This window comes from Hyla sarda, chromosome 3, assembly GCF_029499605.1.
Source record: "Hyla sarda isolate aHylSar1 chromosome 3, aHylSar1.hap1, whole genome shotgun sequence".
NCBI lineage: Eukaryota > Metazoa > Chordata > Amphibia > Anura > Hylidae > Hyla > Hyla sarda.
Window position 1 is genome coordinate 277,260,512 of NC_079191.1, and position 15,702 is coordinate 277,276,213.

Consider the following 15,702-nt stretch of genomic DNA (forward strand, 5'->3'; position numbering starts at 1 on the left):
TAATTGCATGTCAGTAATTGTGCGATAAAGAGGATTTTGTATATTTATACTATACCCTTGGTGTGCTGCTATGTTTCAGTGTAGTTTTTTCTATATGGTAATTGTAGGACGGGATATGAAGAAGAGATGTGAGGACGGCATATGAAGACGGTATATGAAGACAGGATATGAGGACGGGATATGATGTCGAGATAGGAGGGCGGGAAATGAGATGGAGATAGGAGGACAGGATATAAGGACGGGATATGAGGTTGAGATATGAGGACGGGATAGGAGGTTGGGATAGGAGGTCGGCATAGGAGGTCAGGATATGAGGTTGACATATGAGGTCGGGATATGAGGACGGGACATGAGGTTGAGTTATGAGGACGGGATATGACAATATATGAGGACGGGATATGAAGTCAAAAGCTTCCTCCTTTGTTGATTTTCCTCCCCAACAAGCATTAGGAAGGAAAAACTGGGCAACGCCGGGTACTCAGCTAGTCTATATATATAAAACTCAACGTGTGTATGTATGTATGTATGTATGTGTGTATGTTCCAGCATCACGTCCAAACGGCTAAAGATATTAACATGAAACTTGGCACACATGTTACTTATATGTCAACAACAAACATAGGATAGGTGATTTAACCCTTACTCACCCCCATTTGCCAGGGGCGGGGTTTATGTTTAAAGTCCCATACAAGTCAATGGGAAATATATGTTACTGCATAACTTCCAAATGGCTGGAGATATTTTGATAATACTTGGTCACATGTTACTTATGAGTCTACTTAAAATAAAGGATAGTTAATTAAACCCTTAACTGCCCCCATTTGTGAGGGTCGGGGTTTTTGTTTAAAGTCCTATGCAAATCAATGGGAAATTTATGTTCCCACATAACTTCCAGACGGCTGGAGATATTTCAATACCTGGTACACATATTATGGATTGGGATATGAGGTCGGGATAGGGGGTCATGATAGGAGGTCGGGATAGGAGGTCGGGATAGGAGGTCGGGATAGGAGGTCGAGATAGGAGGTCGGGATAGGAGGTCGAAATAGGAGGACGGGATCGGAGGTCGGGAAAGGAGGTCGGGAAAGGAGGTCAGGATAGGAGGTCGGGATAGGAGGTCGAGATAGGAGGTCGGGATAGGTGGACTGGATAGGGGGGCTGGATGGGAGGTCGGGATAGGAGGACGGGATAGGAGGTTGGGATAGGAGGTTGAGATAGGAGATCGGGATAGGAGGTCGAGATAGGAGGACGGGATAGGAGGTTGAAATAGGAGGACGGGATCGGAGGTCGGGATAGGAGGTCAGGATAGGAGGTCGGGATAGGAGGTTGAGATAGAAGGTCGGGATAGATGGACTGGATAGAGGGACGGGATAGGAGGTCGGGATAGGGGGACGGGATAGGATGTCGGGATAGGAGGTCAGGATAGGAGGTCGGATAGGAGGTCGAGATAGTAGGACGGGACAGGAGGTCGGGATAGATGGACGAGATAGAAGGTTGGGATAGGAGGTCGAGATAGGAGGACAGGATAGGAGGACGGGATAGGAGGAGGGTATAGGAGGATGAGATAGGAGGATGGGATAGGAGGACGGGATAGGAGGACGGGATAGGAGGTCGAGATAGGAGGACAGGATAGGAGGACGGGATAGGAGGTCGGGATAGAAGGTCAAGATATGATGATGGGATAAGAGGTCGGGATATGATGATGGGATAGGAGGACGGGATAGGAGGAGGGTATAGGAGGACGGGATAGGAGGACGGGATAGGAGGTCGGGATAGGAGGACAGGATGGGAGGTCGGGATAGAAGGTCGAGATATGATGACGGGATAGGAGGTCAGGATATGAGGACGGGATATGGGGTTGGGATATGACAACAATATACGAGAACGGGATATGAAGTCAAAAGCTTCCTCTTTTGTTTATTTTCCTCCGCAACAAGGATTAGGAAGGAAAAAACGGGCCACGCCGGGTATTCAGCTAGTATATAGTAAGTGCTGCTGACACCATTTTCTTTGATTGGCACTCATTTGCACACAATAACAAGATGGTCATATATTCACAAAATAATTAATGTATTTTATTTATGATATCAGTTTGTTTTATTTCCCCTTATGTGTATAACACTGTTATCACTGGAGTAGAAGGGATAAGTTATATATGCTAAGTATCGATGTGTATCTGAAGCCTTAGGAAAACAAGCTTTGCCTGTAAGCACAGTAATGAATTATTGTCATACAAACTTTTGCCCTGCTTCTGTTGGATGTGTGGTTACGTCTTAGAGACAGACAGCATCGGCATAGTGTGGAGAGGGTTTTTCATAAGACATTCTGTTGGATAGTTTATTACAGGTGATTGTACATGTGTATGATTGTATGTTCCAGCATCACTTCCAAATGGCTAAAGATATTTCAATGAAACTTGGTACATGTTACTAAAATGTCAACTACAAACATAGGATAGATAAATTAACCCTTACCCGCCCCCATTTGTGATGTTCGGGGGTTTTGTCCCATGAAAGTAAATGGGAAATGTATGTTCCAGCATAACTTCCAAATGGCTGGGGATATTTTTATGAAACCTTGTACGCATGTTACTTTTATGTTAAATAAAAATATTTGATAGCTAAATTAACCCCAACCTTCCCCCTTGAAGGATGGGGTTTTTGTCTTAAGTCCCATGCAAGCATACAGGACTTCCAGTACCTTACTCCACAAGCTCTGTTCTGCATCTCCTGGTAAGTAAATGAAGAAAAGTAGTCCAGCAGTCCCTTAAAACGTAGATCCTTTATTTCGCTTTTCTTTAAAAGTACAGAGCACACACCATCCACCTTCACCTGGTCAGCAAACAGCTCCTATGGACGCGTTTCGAACGCATGCGCGTTCTTGATCACCAGGTGGTGATCAAGAACGCGCATGCGTTCGAAACGCGTCCATAGGAGCTGTTTGCTGACCAGGTGAAGGTGGATGGTGTGTGCTCTGTACTTTTAAAGAAAAGCGAAATAAAGGATCTACGTTTTAAGGGACTGCTGGACTACTTTTCTTCATTTACCTACAAGTTTCAAGCCTGGCCGGGCTCGAGTCCTTGCAGACCGTGGAGGAGGTGAGCTGAGAGAACTTTCTTTCTTATTCATCTCCTGGTAAGTGCATCAGTCTGGCCACACCCCATCTCACAAAGCCACACCCACAATTTAAGCCACACGTCTTTTATTTTCTACCCTTTTTGTACATTGGTGCTGCTTACAAGTCATGCCTACTCCCTGATATTCCTTATCTTCTCCTGGCAAACAGCTTGTTCTCCAGGTAACAAACTCTCACTCCACTGTAGAAGTGGTGAGCAGGCTGGTATATGTATGTACCATATACCAGCCTGAGCCCTCCCTCTCCCTCGGTCAGGGGGCTCCATGCAAATTCTCACGTCCTGGAGTTTCCCTTAACTTCAGAACAGTGAGGAAATAGTCTAGAACTACATGGGAGGATCAATGATCTCAAGGCAGCTCTGATCATAGTGACCAAGAAAGCAAGTGGTAATAAATTATGCCACAAAGGACTAAAATCCTGCAGTGCCATAAAGGTCCCCCTGCTCAAGAAAGCACATGTAAAGTCCTGTCTGACATTTGCCAAAGAACCTCTGAATTATTCAGAGGTTCATTGGCAAACCTTAGACTGGCCTGTACATGTGTGTTCTAAAGCAGAGGTTAAATAAATTGTTTCTAATTAGATAATGATTGTATGTCACTCACTAGTATATCCCATAAATGTTCTAACAACTATTCTTGACTATGAGGTCAATCTATGCTTCCTGAGTAAAGCCTGGCTGAGCCAACAAGTCTTTTTAGTAACATTATTTCTCCTTTATCCTAGCAGTCAGCACTATATGCAGAAGTTGAACCCACATTTATTACAAATTGGACACATATCTAGTGAGATGCGTTCAATTTTTTTGCAGAGAAGAACAACTTAAATATTCACTTAATATTGTATATGTGCTTGCATTTTATATTCTTCAATTCAATTTTTTTTATCTGTTTCTATTAAATTATGTCTTTAAATTACAGATCAAATAGAATAAAATTGCAAACCAAAATTTACAATCACATAAAAATGTAAAATAACAAGTGAATTTATAGTGATATCTCACACCTATTAGAAACCTACAGCCTAAGATTACTTTTAGTACTGTGGATACATAGACATTTTCTAGTTTTGGAGTTTACTTAGAAACCCATTTTGAGTGACTGTGTATAACATAGCTAAAAATGCAGAATTTTCTTGTCAGTTTACATAAAACTAAGGCCAAGCTGAAGAAAGAAAAGTGCATGTTAGACAGAAAGCTTACACATTTCTGGAAACTGGAGCTTAAATAATTTAGCAAAATTACATATAATTAACCACTTCTAAGAGAAATAAATGGATAGTGGCACTAGCAAAATAAATCTTCACACTCTTATTAGGACCCCAGGAACAGCTGAGAGGGTCTCTGTTATGACCCATGGTGGTGCTAGGACAGAGAATCAGGCATCAGTATATAATTTTATAACAAAAAGAAACATAACCTGCACTCACCCTACAGTACGGGTTTTGCGGCCTCGGACTCCGGACCTCCTCTGTAATGTGGGACTTCTAGCAAATGCTGACAGCGCTCAGAAAACAGGCAACTGCCGTCGGTTTTGCGTTACAATCAACCCTTCTTCCGGCCTAGATATAATCAACACAATCAATAAATTGCCAAATGGTACAAAAATGATTAAGATAATAAAATACATTTAACTGACAAATGCTTCAAGAAAAAAAAAAAAAATCCAAAAGGTGGAGTTTATACAAATCAATGTTTAATGGGGTTATCCAGGAAAAAACTTGATATATATATACATATATCAACTGGCTCCAGAAAGTTAAACAGATTTGTAAATTAATCCTTTCAGTACTTATGAGCTTCTGAAGTTGAGTTGTTCTTTTCTGTCTAAGTGCTCTCTGATGACATGTGTCTCGGGAACCGCCCAGTTTAGAAGAAGTTTGCTATGGGGATTTGCTTCTAAACTGGGTGGTTCCCGAGACACGTGTCATCAGAGAGTACGTAGACAGAAAAGAACAACTCAACTTCAGAAGCTCATGAGTACTGAAATGATTAAGATTTTTTTATAGAAGTAATTTACATATCTGTTTAACTTTCTGGAGCCAGTTGATATATATAAAAAAAACCTTAGGAAAGCCTATACACAACACAGGAATTCCTTACTTTGTGCAATAAAGTTACAAAAAGAGTATTTGCAGGTAGATAAACAAAAAAAATGTCAGATTCATTGATACATAATGTCATTGATCCCACATGATGATCACTGCAAACAAAAACAAAAATTGGTAGAATTGTCGGTTTTGGGTAATATCACATTCCAGAAAAAAATATTGATTAAAACTCATCAAATAATCTCATCAATGACAAAATGGTACTAATAAAAAACCAAAAACTATATAACAGTAATACCTCTACAAAAAAATTATAAAAATTTAAAGACCCTAGGATCACACAGTTTTTGGGTATATTAGCATGTTGGTTGTATCAATTTTACCAAGCCATGAAGTATGTTTTGTTTTGTAGCTTGCTATGTCTGAATTAATACCTTTTTAGTAAAGGCAAATTATTCCGGTTCAATATACGAATGATAGGACATAGAAGATTAATATTTAAATACAGAAGGGAGGTCAAAACCCAGCTAAAAGGAAACCTTTTTTTTTTAATTATTATTAACTCTTCTTAGGGGCAGGCCTAAATTTAGCTCTGATGTCTTGGACACTAAGGTGGACATTTATCATTGTTTGCTTTGGTAAGCAACTTCTGAGGGCATTTAAAAAAAATTTTTTCTTTAGTTTTGGTTATCATACTATCATAGGGGGTTAATAAATTTGGAGCACATAAGCAAGAGGAAAAAAGTCACAGCTGAGACATATTTGAGACTTTTTTGCTACTTTTTAAATGTAATTACCGGGAGTTTTGTACCTGGAGCAGACGTGTGACTTTTTGTAAGGGTTTTGCAACTTTAACACATCATAAATTTGTGACCACTACAATGTGAAAAAAAAATTTGCTAATTTTTGTTTGGCTGTTTTTAACTTTTTGCTTACCCATAAAAGTCTCCCAAAAAAGTGTGACTTTTTGTGTGCCCAGAATAAGTAAAAAAAAAAAAAAAAGGCTCTTAATACTTTGATAAATGTCCCCCTATGTGTATAACATCACTTCAATCAGCTTTTCATTCCCTTTTCAAGGGGGCTTTGCCTTTACATTTTAGTAACACAGAGACCAGGACAGAACACTGGAAGTGGGGTGCTATGTGCAGTTGAAAGGAACTGTGTGCCTGCAATCAGTGTCCATGCTACAGAGGATCTGCATTGTCCCTATAAATCAAGGCTACTCTTAAATCTCAGGAGCAGTGTCATTGCTTATTGAAGCCCCTTCCTTGCTTTGATCCTGCTGTTTGTACACAATCCTGTTTCCTGTATCTAATATCCCCTTTCCTTTACTCTAAAGGCTTATTTACTTTCCTTACTGTGCTACTGCTGTTATGATCCTTTCTGCTTACCCAGTGAATCAGTAGCCCCTACCCGCCCCCCCAACATGACATCTATAGTAATGCACTGTGTGAATCATTAGCCCAGCACAGTGCCAGCCTGTTTAATGCACTTTCACTAGCCCTATGTCATTGGCATAGCAAAAAGGATTATGTCATGTGCTGTGTGACCAGACATTTAAGGGAGAAAGTGCCTGCAAGTGTACTACTGGCAAACAGTCCAGCACTGGTCTAACCCTCTGAAACGGGAGAAATATAATAATCACCAGACAAATTTATAACATTTCAATAAATTTGCCAATAATGTCAGACCTATAATTGAGTATATGGATAGTCAATTACCATTTTCCTCTTCAGAAGTTATCGGCAGCTACTGTAACTAGAATAGTTGTAAACAAGAACAGGCACCTCTCTCCTGCTTCTCCCTCTCTTTTCAGTCACCTATCAGATTTGTGGCATAGAGCCAATAAGGTTATTTTCTCTCTCTAATGCAATCATGGCACTTGAACAGAGATGACTGCTGAGGTGGATATCAATGTTGCTCTTTGGCCTTTTTCATACTGTGAGATAAGCATTTAGATTGAATGTAGAAAGGCATAAGGCAAGCTCTTTAGTTAATGAACATTGTTTTAGTCTGACGTATCCTGCTGGGTTTTCTATCTATTCAGTCAGATGTACTGCTATCATGTGCCATTTGCTGTGGAAAATAGGAAACGAATATGAAGACAGAACTCCTCTATAAAGAATACCTCATGCTGTTTACATGAGCCAAATGAATATATTCTATCTCCCAAGAACAAATCATTACAAGCTGTTACTTTTGCCTTTGGGATTTCTTTGAAGTGTTATTGGCCAATTTTATGCTCCCTTTCCTAATTTTAACTATTTACATATTCTGTAGTTTCATGAAGCAAACTATTGATACCTATCAATACCCCCATTTTTATTCACAATGAAATGATGTAGTCAGCTAAATTAGGTTGCTATATACTAAATAGAAAAATTCACAGTTAACATAAACCATTTCAAATAGTAGTGTATAATATCTATTTATGTGGTCCTGTTATACAGTATATAGTATTAAAAATATATTTTAGATATACTAAAGTTAAAAATGACTGTTACTGCTTAAATTGAATGATGTATATTTATTATGCACATATGATCCAAATAACAGATGTTTTTCCTTGGGTTTCTTTGTGTGCTGTGCATCGGTCTGTCTCAAATTCAACTGTGGGCTGAATAAAGGCTGAAAATGAAATAGATATGATGTAAGTGCTGTGCCGTGTGCAAATCCGTCTCACACATGCTGCTCTGTCCTGCCTTCTCCCACATACTATTTCCATAAAACAATGGGTTAAAGGCTATTATTTCCATTACATCCTTACCCTACCTTGCTGTAAAATTTTTACAATTTCACAATTTTATTTTGCACAGGCAATGAAACGGAACTACCAGTTTCTAGAATTCAAAAAAAGATGTAACTTTCCCCATTACAAATATTCAGATTTTGCTGTGTGCTACTGATTTAGACCAGAATGTTATAATGATGGTTAAGCTTTAAATAGTACAAATAGAATACTAATGATATCTGTAGTACAGCAGAAAGACAACCCAGAATACACAATTGCATGCAGATTTATAGAGGGTTCTCCCTCGATATCAGTCTGTTATTTACTATTTCAGATCCATTGTACTTTTGTTTTTGTTATATGTATTTTACACCATATCATATGTAAGGTGCCCTGGAAGAGCACTCTATGAATAAATATAATAAAAATAATAATAACAATTACAACATTAATAACAATAATAATAATAACTATTATTATTATTACAATATTGGACACTGGAAAATAGAAAGAAATGGTTATGATGGGAAAAAGAACATGGAATTTGGTTGGTAGGCATAAATAAGTAGCAATAGCAACTTCATGGTTAACCTTTACTTTATTCAAAAAGTCAAAGCAAACAGCAAAGGCCATCTTTACACATTTCAAACTCACACCGAGTTCTTGATCATAAAATAGATTGAATAATGGATGACTAGAGAGAATATTATTGAGTAAGATGTTTGGATCACAAAAACGTAGAAAAAAAATTATACGTGAGACATAGAGAGCTTTATGGTGATTAAAAAAATCCATAAACAATACAGTGCTTCATATATTGTATGTGCACATTGGATGTACATAGCCTTTTTACTTTCGCAAGACTGAACTGTTGCTGGCCTATAGGCTACAGCTAAATCTTCATGAAAGGGGTAATGGAACAAACAAAGCTTACAATGTCCTTTGTAACCAAATAAAAATGGGAAGGTTTCCAGGAAACCAGCAGGAGGTAATATGTCATGGCTGAAAGCTAAAAGACTGTGTTGCTCTTTATGAACATATGGCTGTTCCCTGGTCTGTAACAGTTTGTGAATTTAAACTAACTACAAAAGCTTTCAGTCTCATTTATTCATTTAAACCTCATTCATTCTCAATCACTTCTATGGGTTCTTTAGATGTTTTAGAATACAAGAAAAGTCTTCTAAAGGGAACTTCTCATGATGGTTATGCTGTCCTCACTTAGAGCAGAATAATATAGTGACACACTGTTTTCAGCAGCCTGTCCCTTATGCCATAATTAGAGATGAGTGAATCAAAGCTGACAAACCCGAATTTGTTACGAATTTCAGGCATTATTCGATTCCCAGCGAATGCAAATCGCTTCATTAAATTCAATTTTCTGCGGTGCAGACTCCAGGACATCTAAAATGGCGGATTAACATGTCAGTACATGGGGCAAGGAACGCTGGGAAGGCAAGGCGGGAAGGGAAGTAGGCGGGATGACCCTGAATCACTTGCAGGATGCAGCCTATCAGCAGCCAGTGACCCCTGTGATGTCACAGCCCTATGTAATCTGCAGCCATAAGTCCGGCTCCTCACTTCATTACAATACACTGCAGAAGGATCATAGGATGCAGAGCCTGTGTGTGTGTGTTACAGCAGAGAAAAGTGCAGACCAGCAGCATTTAACATTCTCCTAGTCACATCAGCGTTCTCGTGGACGGAGAGCATTGTTTTTTTCACTGAAAATGATTTTTACTGCAGCTGTAGGCATTAACCTTCCAGACACTTTCTTCGGCATAGTATTACAGAGAGGGGCAGATAGCTGTGTTTTGCCTCATACATTTCAATAAGCTGCTTCAACTTCATAAACCTTACCAGAGGAAGCAGGAATAATTTTCTGCGCAATTCAGTGTCTTTGTTCCACAAAAAATCATCTGCTGGTTATACTAGTCTGTAACAATAGACAAGAGGGAAAGCGCTCCTTGTGTGATAACGTCATAATACAATTTTGTGGAAAAGATATATAATACTGCTCACCGAGGTGAGTTGTACTAAGACCAAGTACAACTATGGTGTAAGCTTGAAGATTACCCTTGACGGGTAAAGTTAGGCAGCTGTTCCTGGCAACACAAGTAAAGCATTCACAAGCGGATCCCTCCAAGGAACAGCACAGGAATCAAACCGGCGCTCACAACTTCAGGTGCAAAATCTTCTTTATTTCCCGGCATGCAACGCGTTTCGCTGGAGAACCAGCTTCATCAGGCATGTTAGAAAAGGGACGTACTGGGGGTATTTATACATAGAAACATTAACCCATACAATGCTGGAACAAACCATAAGGGGAAAAATAAGCATAGAGAGCCATCACACATAAAAAATATATAAGTATGTACATACACATTTATAGATGTAGTAGTACAAATGGTAAAAAAGTGGAATAAAAAAGTAGAATAAAAAAGGCATTAAAATAAGGCAGATAATGCTACACAGTGTTCTCAATCATTTCATTTAATCCATCAGGAAAAAGGGAACATAGAGAAAAAAATCTAGTAGGATTCTCTATTGATTAATCTTTGAAATCGATTTTTTACAGTAGATGGAATGACTTCAATAATCTTCAGTTTCAAACAATCAAAATTGCCTGCATGGATCAAACAGACATGTCGGGAGACGCTGTGCAGCATAAACCTCCCTCGTATATTGGACCGATGTTTATTCATACGGGACCACACCGTCTGAAGGGTGCGGCCCACATACTGCATACCGCATGTACAGGATAACAGGTAAATCGCATAGCTGCTTTCGCAGTTATATAAACCCTTAATAGAGAACAATTTTTTCGAAACATTAGACATAAAGCTATTACCTGTGTCTATCATATTACAGCATTTGCATCTAACTTTCTTGCAACAGACAGTGCCATTAACCTGTTTTGTAAAGTTAAGTGTATTGGACTGGTTTGTCCTCAGACAATCACTGGGGGCCACCAGATTCGGCAAATTTCTAGCTCTGCGAAATGTAACACCCGGGTGGTCTGCTAAGATATCCTTTAAGATCGGATCCCCCTTTACTATGTGCCAGTGTTTATTGAATATTGTTTTAATCTGGGGTGCTGCACAATTAAAATTAGTAATAAAATTGTGACTATAGCAACTATTCAACTTTTTACTTTTGCTCTTAACTATTGTCCTAACTGGGGGCTCATCATTAGTAGTATTGGTACATTTTTTGGGGTATTTAAATCATTTTGATATTGCATTTTTGCTCGGTTGTAAGCTTTATTAAGAACAGATTTAGGGTAATTTTTTTCTTTAAAACGGCTCTGCAGAGCCGGACTGCTCCAAAAAAATCAGTGTCAGAGGTACAATTTTTTTTGATTCGCAAATACTGCCCATAGGGCACATTACGAATTAATTGTGGGTATTGAATTATTGAAGTCCAGCAGGCTGTTAATATCAACAGGTTTAAAGTGTGTTTTAGTTTTTATACCGCCATCAGAATCCTTACTGAGTTGAAGATCAAGGAAATCAATAGAAGAAGAAGAACAGTGTAAGGTGAATTTTAATCCCCAAGTATTCAAATTAGGAGAATCTACAAAATCTTGAGCTTCAAGGGACGAGACTATCCAAATGATAAATAAATCATCAATAAATCGCCTATAGAAGGTGATATATTGATTAAAGGCAGGGGACTGTGCGATATGAGAGGACTCGAAACGCCCCAGTACCAAGTTTGCGTAACTAGGGGTGAATCGAGTCCCCATCGCACAGCCCCTGCATTGTCTATAAATGATCTCATTAAAAGTGAAAATATTGTGTTCTAAAATAAAGAGAATAGAATCAAGAATAAAACGTGCTTGGGTGGACGAAAAATCACCATCAGAGCAAAGAACTTCTTTAATAGAACCTAAACCAATAGGGGTGATAATATTGGAGTAAAGTGCACAAACATCCAGTGTTAGAAACAAAAAATGTGTGGGAAACATAGTGTTAGTGACTTCCCTGATTAACTGTGTGGAATCTTTAAGATAAGAAGGGAGTGATAGAACAAACGGTTGTAAAAACAAATCAATATAGTGTGAAAGATTACAAGTGAGGGAACCCACACCAGAAATAATAGGTCGACCAGGGGGAAAAACTAAACATTTGTGTAGTTTAGGCAAATAATAAAATAAGGGTAATGAACAATTTTTCACTAACAGAAAATCACGTTCTTTTTTATTTAGTAAGTTGTTATCAATAGCACTTTTTATTGATAAATTATATTCCAAATAATACAAAGAAGAGGGATCATGAAATAGAACTTCATAGTACTCCTTGTCAGAGAGGATTCTGAGGGCTTCATCAATATATGCGGCTCTATCTAAAACTACTATTCCATTCCCCTTATCAGCGGGGTGGATAATTAGGGAGGAATTATCCTGTAAACTCTTAATGGCCTGTCATTCAGCTAAACTTAGATTGTCTTGTGTCTTCCCAAAATTGTAACTGTCTCACAAAGTGCAGAGTTCTCTCGAAACAATATGATAAAAAGTCTTCACATAACGGCCCTTATTATGAATAGGGTAAAAATATGAAGGGGGAATACCTTTACGTGTTTAATGTCACCATCACTAAGGGCAATCGGGTCAGGTGGAACGCCCTTGTCGGAGCCCACTAAATGAGAACCATCAGTCGCAATATTGAGTTTGTTTATAAGAGAAAAATGTCTACGAAGAGTTATTTTTCGTATAAAACTATTTAGATCTAAAAATAACTGGAAATTGTTTGGTAAAGAAACTGAGCAAAAAGATAACCCTTTAGATAATAAATCAATTTCATTTTGAGCCAAGACATAAGAGGATAAATTAAAAATCCTAATTTTACCATGAGTGTCTCTAACCATATTATCAGGAATAGTCGCCTCCAATTCTGTATTCATTACAACAGGTTTTTGTTTTTCTTTGGATCCGGACTGGGTCCCTTTGGATTTAAATTTTCTACCTCCCCTACAACTTCGGTACCAAATTTTCTTTTTATTGATTTTACTGGAAAGTATTGGGTAATGCGATTTAATGTTACACACTCCTCCAATTGTTGGAGTGTTACAGTGCTGGCAATTATAGGACGGGAGCCTAAAAAAAGACTAGAATCTAAACTGGCTCCTGTCGGCTCTGAGTGAGGGTAGAAGAAGAAATGTCATAACAATACCGTAAGAATTGAACTATTTAGACTAAATTCTTCTAATGAGAATTCATCACAAACAGGTCCCATCGTAGGTGAGTCTGGTGTGTGAACTGAGTTCACATGTTGCGGTTTGTTGGAAGCTAAATCTTTTTGTTGTTGTTGTAATCCAGATTGAGCTGGATTCACATTTTGCAGTATGGGGGTGACATGTTGTGCCCCTTCCCCAAAAGAAATCAGGTTGGTAGTCATAACATCAGATGCCGCAGTAGTATTTGAGGATGCAGTATTAATAGGTGCAGCGTAATTATCTGATGGTAATATTGTGCCACTAGAAAGGGATGATAAGTGAGAGTTCATAGGAACTTTTAATATATTTTGTTTTTTATGGAATCTAGAATTATAAATCATACGACTACCATTGGAGGGAGATCTAGTCTCATGCTGATTTTTCATGGAGTGTTTCCCTTTAAAATGGTTGTTCCTGGAGATGTTAGAACAACCATTCTGGGACGTACTGGAATATCTTTTAGGGACTGCTCCCAAATTTTGTGGTTTTAAATTCACATCCACAGGACATGGAATTGTAACATTGTTCACATCATTAGTATTTGGGTCTATGTTAGGACCTGCATTTTTTTCCATTTCTTCAAAAACGGATTGAGCCGAAAACGGATCAACCCTATCAACTGTTTGAATACCAGCTGAGGGTGGAACCAAAGGGACACTTGAAACCTTGTTACAATGGATATTAACTTGTTTAGGGTTAATATGATTATACCTGGGCCACTTACGAACTTGCCCACAGGCATAATCATTTTTATCTCTATTAAATTTGTGTGCTTTTTTTGAGAATATCAAGCTCAAACTTCTTGAGTTTAAAACAGCAGTATCCATTTAAAAAATAATCCCATACTGACTAAAAGTTATTAATAAAACTCTAATATTTTGTGCAGATTGAAGATCATTTTTACAGAGACTGCTTCTTTTAGTTTGCAGTCGCTCAATTATGCCTTGTGAACATGTCTCAAGAAAAGTCTCCCAATCACGGGAGAAGACAACATCATTAGGAAATGAAGATTCAATCGGCGGTCGAAGACCTTTAGGGAAAATATGGTTGGCCACATATCTAGATAAAAACAGCACATCGATACTTTGCTGGATTTCCAACTTGCAGATATCCTCATATTGCTTAAACAGTTCATTCAAAGTCTTAATGTCCAGTTCGGATATTGTCTCACGATTATGTTCAGGTTCAGGTAATCTCTATACTACATCGTTACCAATGAGCTGAGAGATAATGATATCCCGTGCGGAATCTCGATCCAATAAGAAATCCATATTAAAATCAAAAGAGGAAATAAATAAAAAACAAAAAACGTCACCTGTAGAGGAGGCGGACTAACCACAAGGTGAGGTGGAATCCAAGGGGAGGGACCTTTAAACAGCAACAATAGACAAGAGGGAAAGCGCTCCTAGTGTGATAACGTCATAATACAATGTTGTGGAAAAGATATATAATACTGCTCACCGAGGTGAGTTGTACTAAGACCAAGTACAACTATGGTGTAAGCTTGAAGATGACCCTTGACGGGTAAAATTAGGCAGCCGTTCCTGGCAACACAATGAAAGCATTCGCATGACATTTCTTCTTATACCCTCACTCAGAGCCCGACAGGAGCCAGTTTAGATTCTAGTCTTTTTTTAGGCTCCCGTCCTATAATTGCCAGCACTGTGACACTCCAACAATTGGAGGAGTGTGTAACATTAAATCGCATTACCCAATACTTTCCAGTAAAATCAATAAAAAGAAAATTCGGCACCGAGGTTGTAGGGGTGGAAGAAAATTTAAATCCAAAGGGACCCAGTCCGGATACAAAGAAAAACCAAAAACTGTTGTAATGAATACAGAATTGGAGGTGACTATTCCTGATAATATGGTTAGAGACAGTAAAATTAGGATTTTTTTATTTATCCTCTTATGTCTTGGCTCAAAATGAAATTGATTTATTATCTAAAGGGTTCTCTTTTTGCCCAGTTTCTTTACCAAACAATTTCCAGTTATTTTTAGATCTAAATCGTTTTATACAAAAATTTACTCTTAGTAGACATTTTTTCTCTTATAAACAAACGCAATATTGCGACTGATGGTTCTCATTTGGTGGGCTTCGACACGGGTGTTCCACCCGACCCGGTTGCCCTTAGTGATGGTGACATTAAACACGTAAAGGTATTCCCCCCTTCATCTTTTTACCCTATTCATAATAAGGGCCCTTATGTGGAGACTTTGTATCATATTGTTTCGAGAGAACTCTGCACTTTGCGAGACAGTTACAATTTTGGGAAGACACAAGACAATCTAAATTTATCTGAACGACAGGTCACTAAGAGCTTACAGGATAATTCATCCGTAATTATCTGCCCCGCTGATAAGGGGGGTGGAATAGCAGTTTTAGATAGAGCCGCATATATTGATGAAGCCATTAGAATCCTCTCTGACAAGGAGTACTATGAAGTTTTAATTAATGATCCCTCTTCTTTGTATTATTTGGAATATCATTTATTAATAAAAAGTGCTATTGATAACAATTTACTAAATAAAAAAAGAACGTGATTTTCTGTTAGTGAAAAATTGTTCATTACCCT

At 38.3% G+C, this 15,702-nt stretch overlaps 1 long non-coding RNA gene across 1 annotated transcript in view; it reads right to left on the bottom strand.

The window, feature by feature from the left end:
• LOC130362356 (uncharacterized) overlaps nt 1-15,702 on the bottom strand; it is a 157,159-nt gene that overhangs the window by 82,098 nt on the left and 59,359 nt on the right. Inside the window, exon 2 of the long non-coding RNA XR_008891377.1 lies at nt 4,561-4,692. This is a non-coding gene — a long non-coding RNA (uncharacterized LOC130362356). The remainder of the gene's footprint in view (nt 1-4,560; nt 4,693-15,702) is intronic.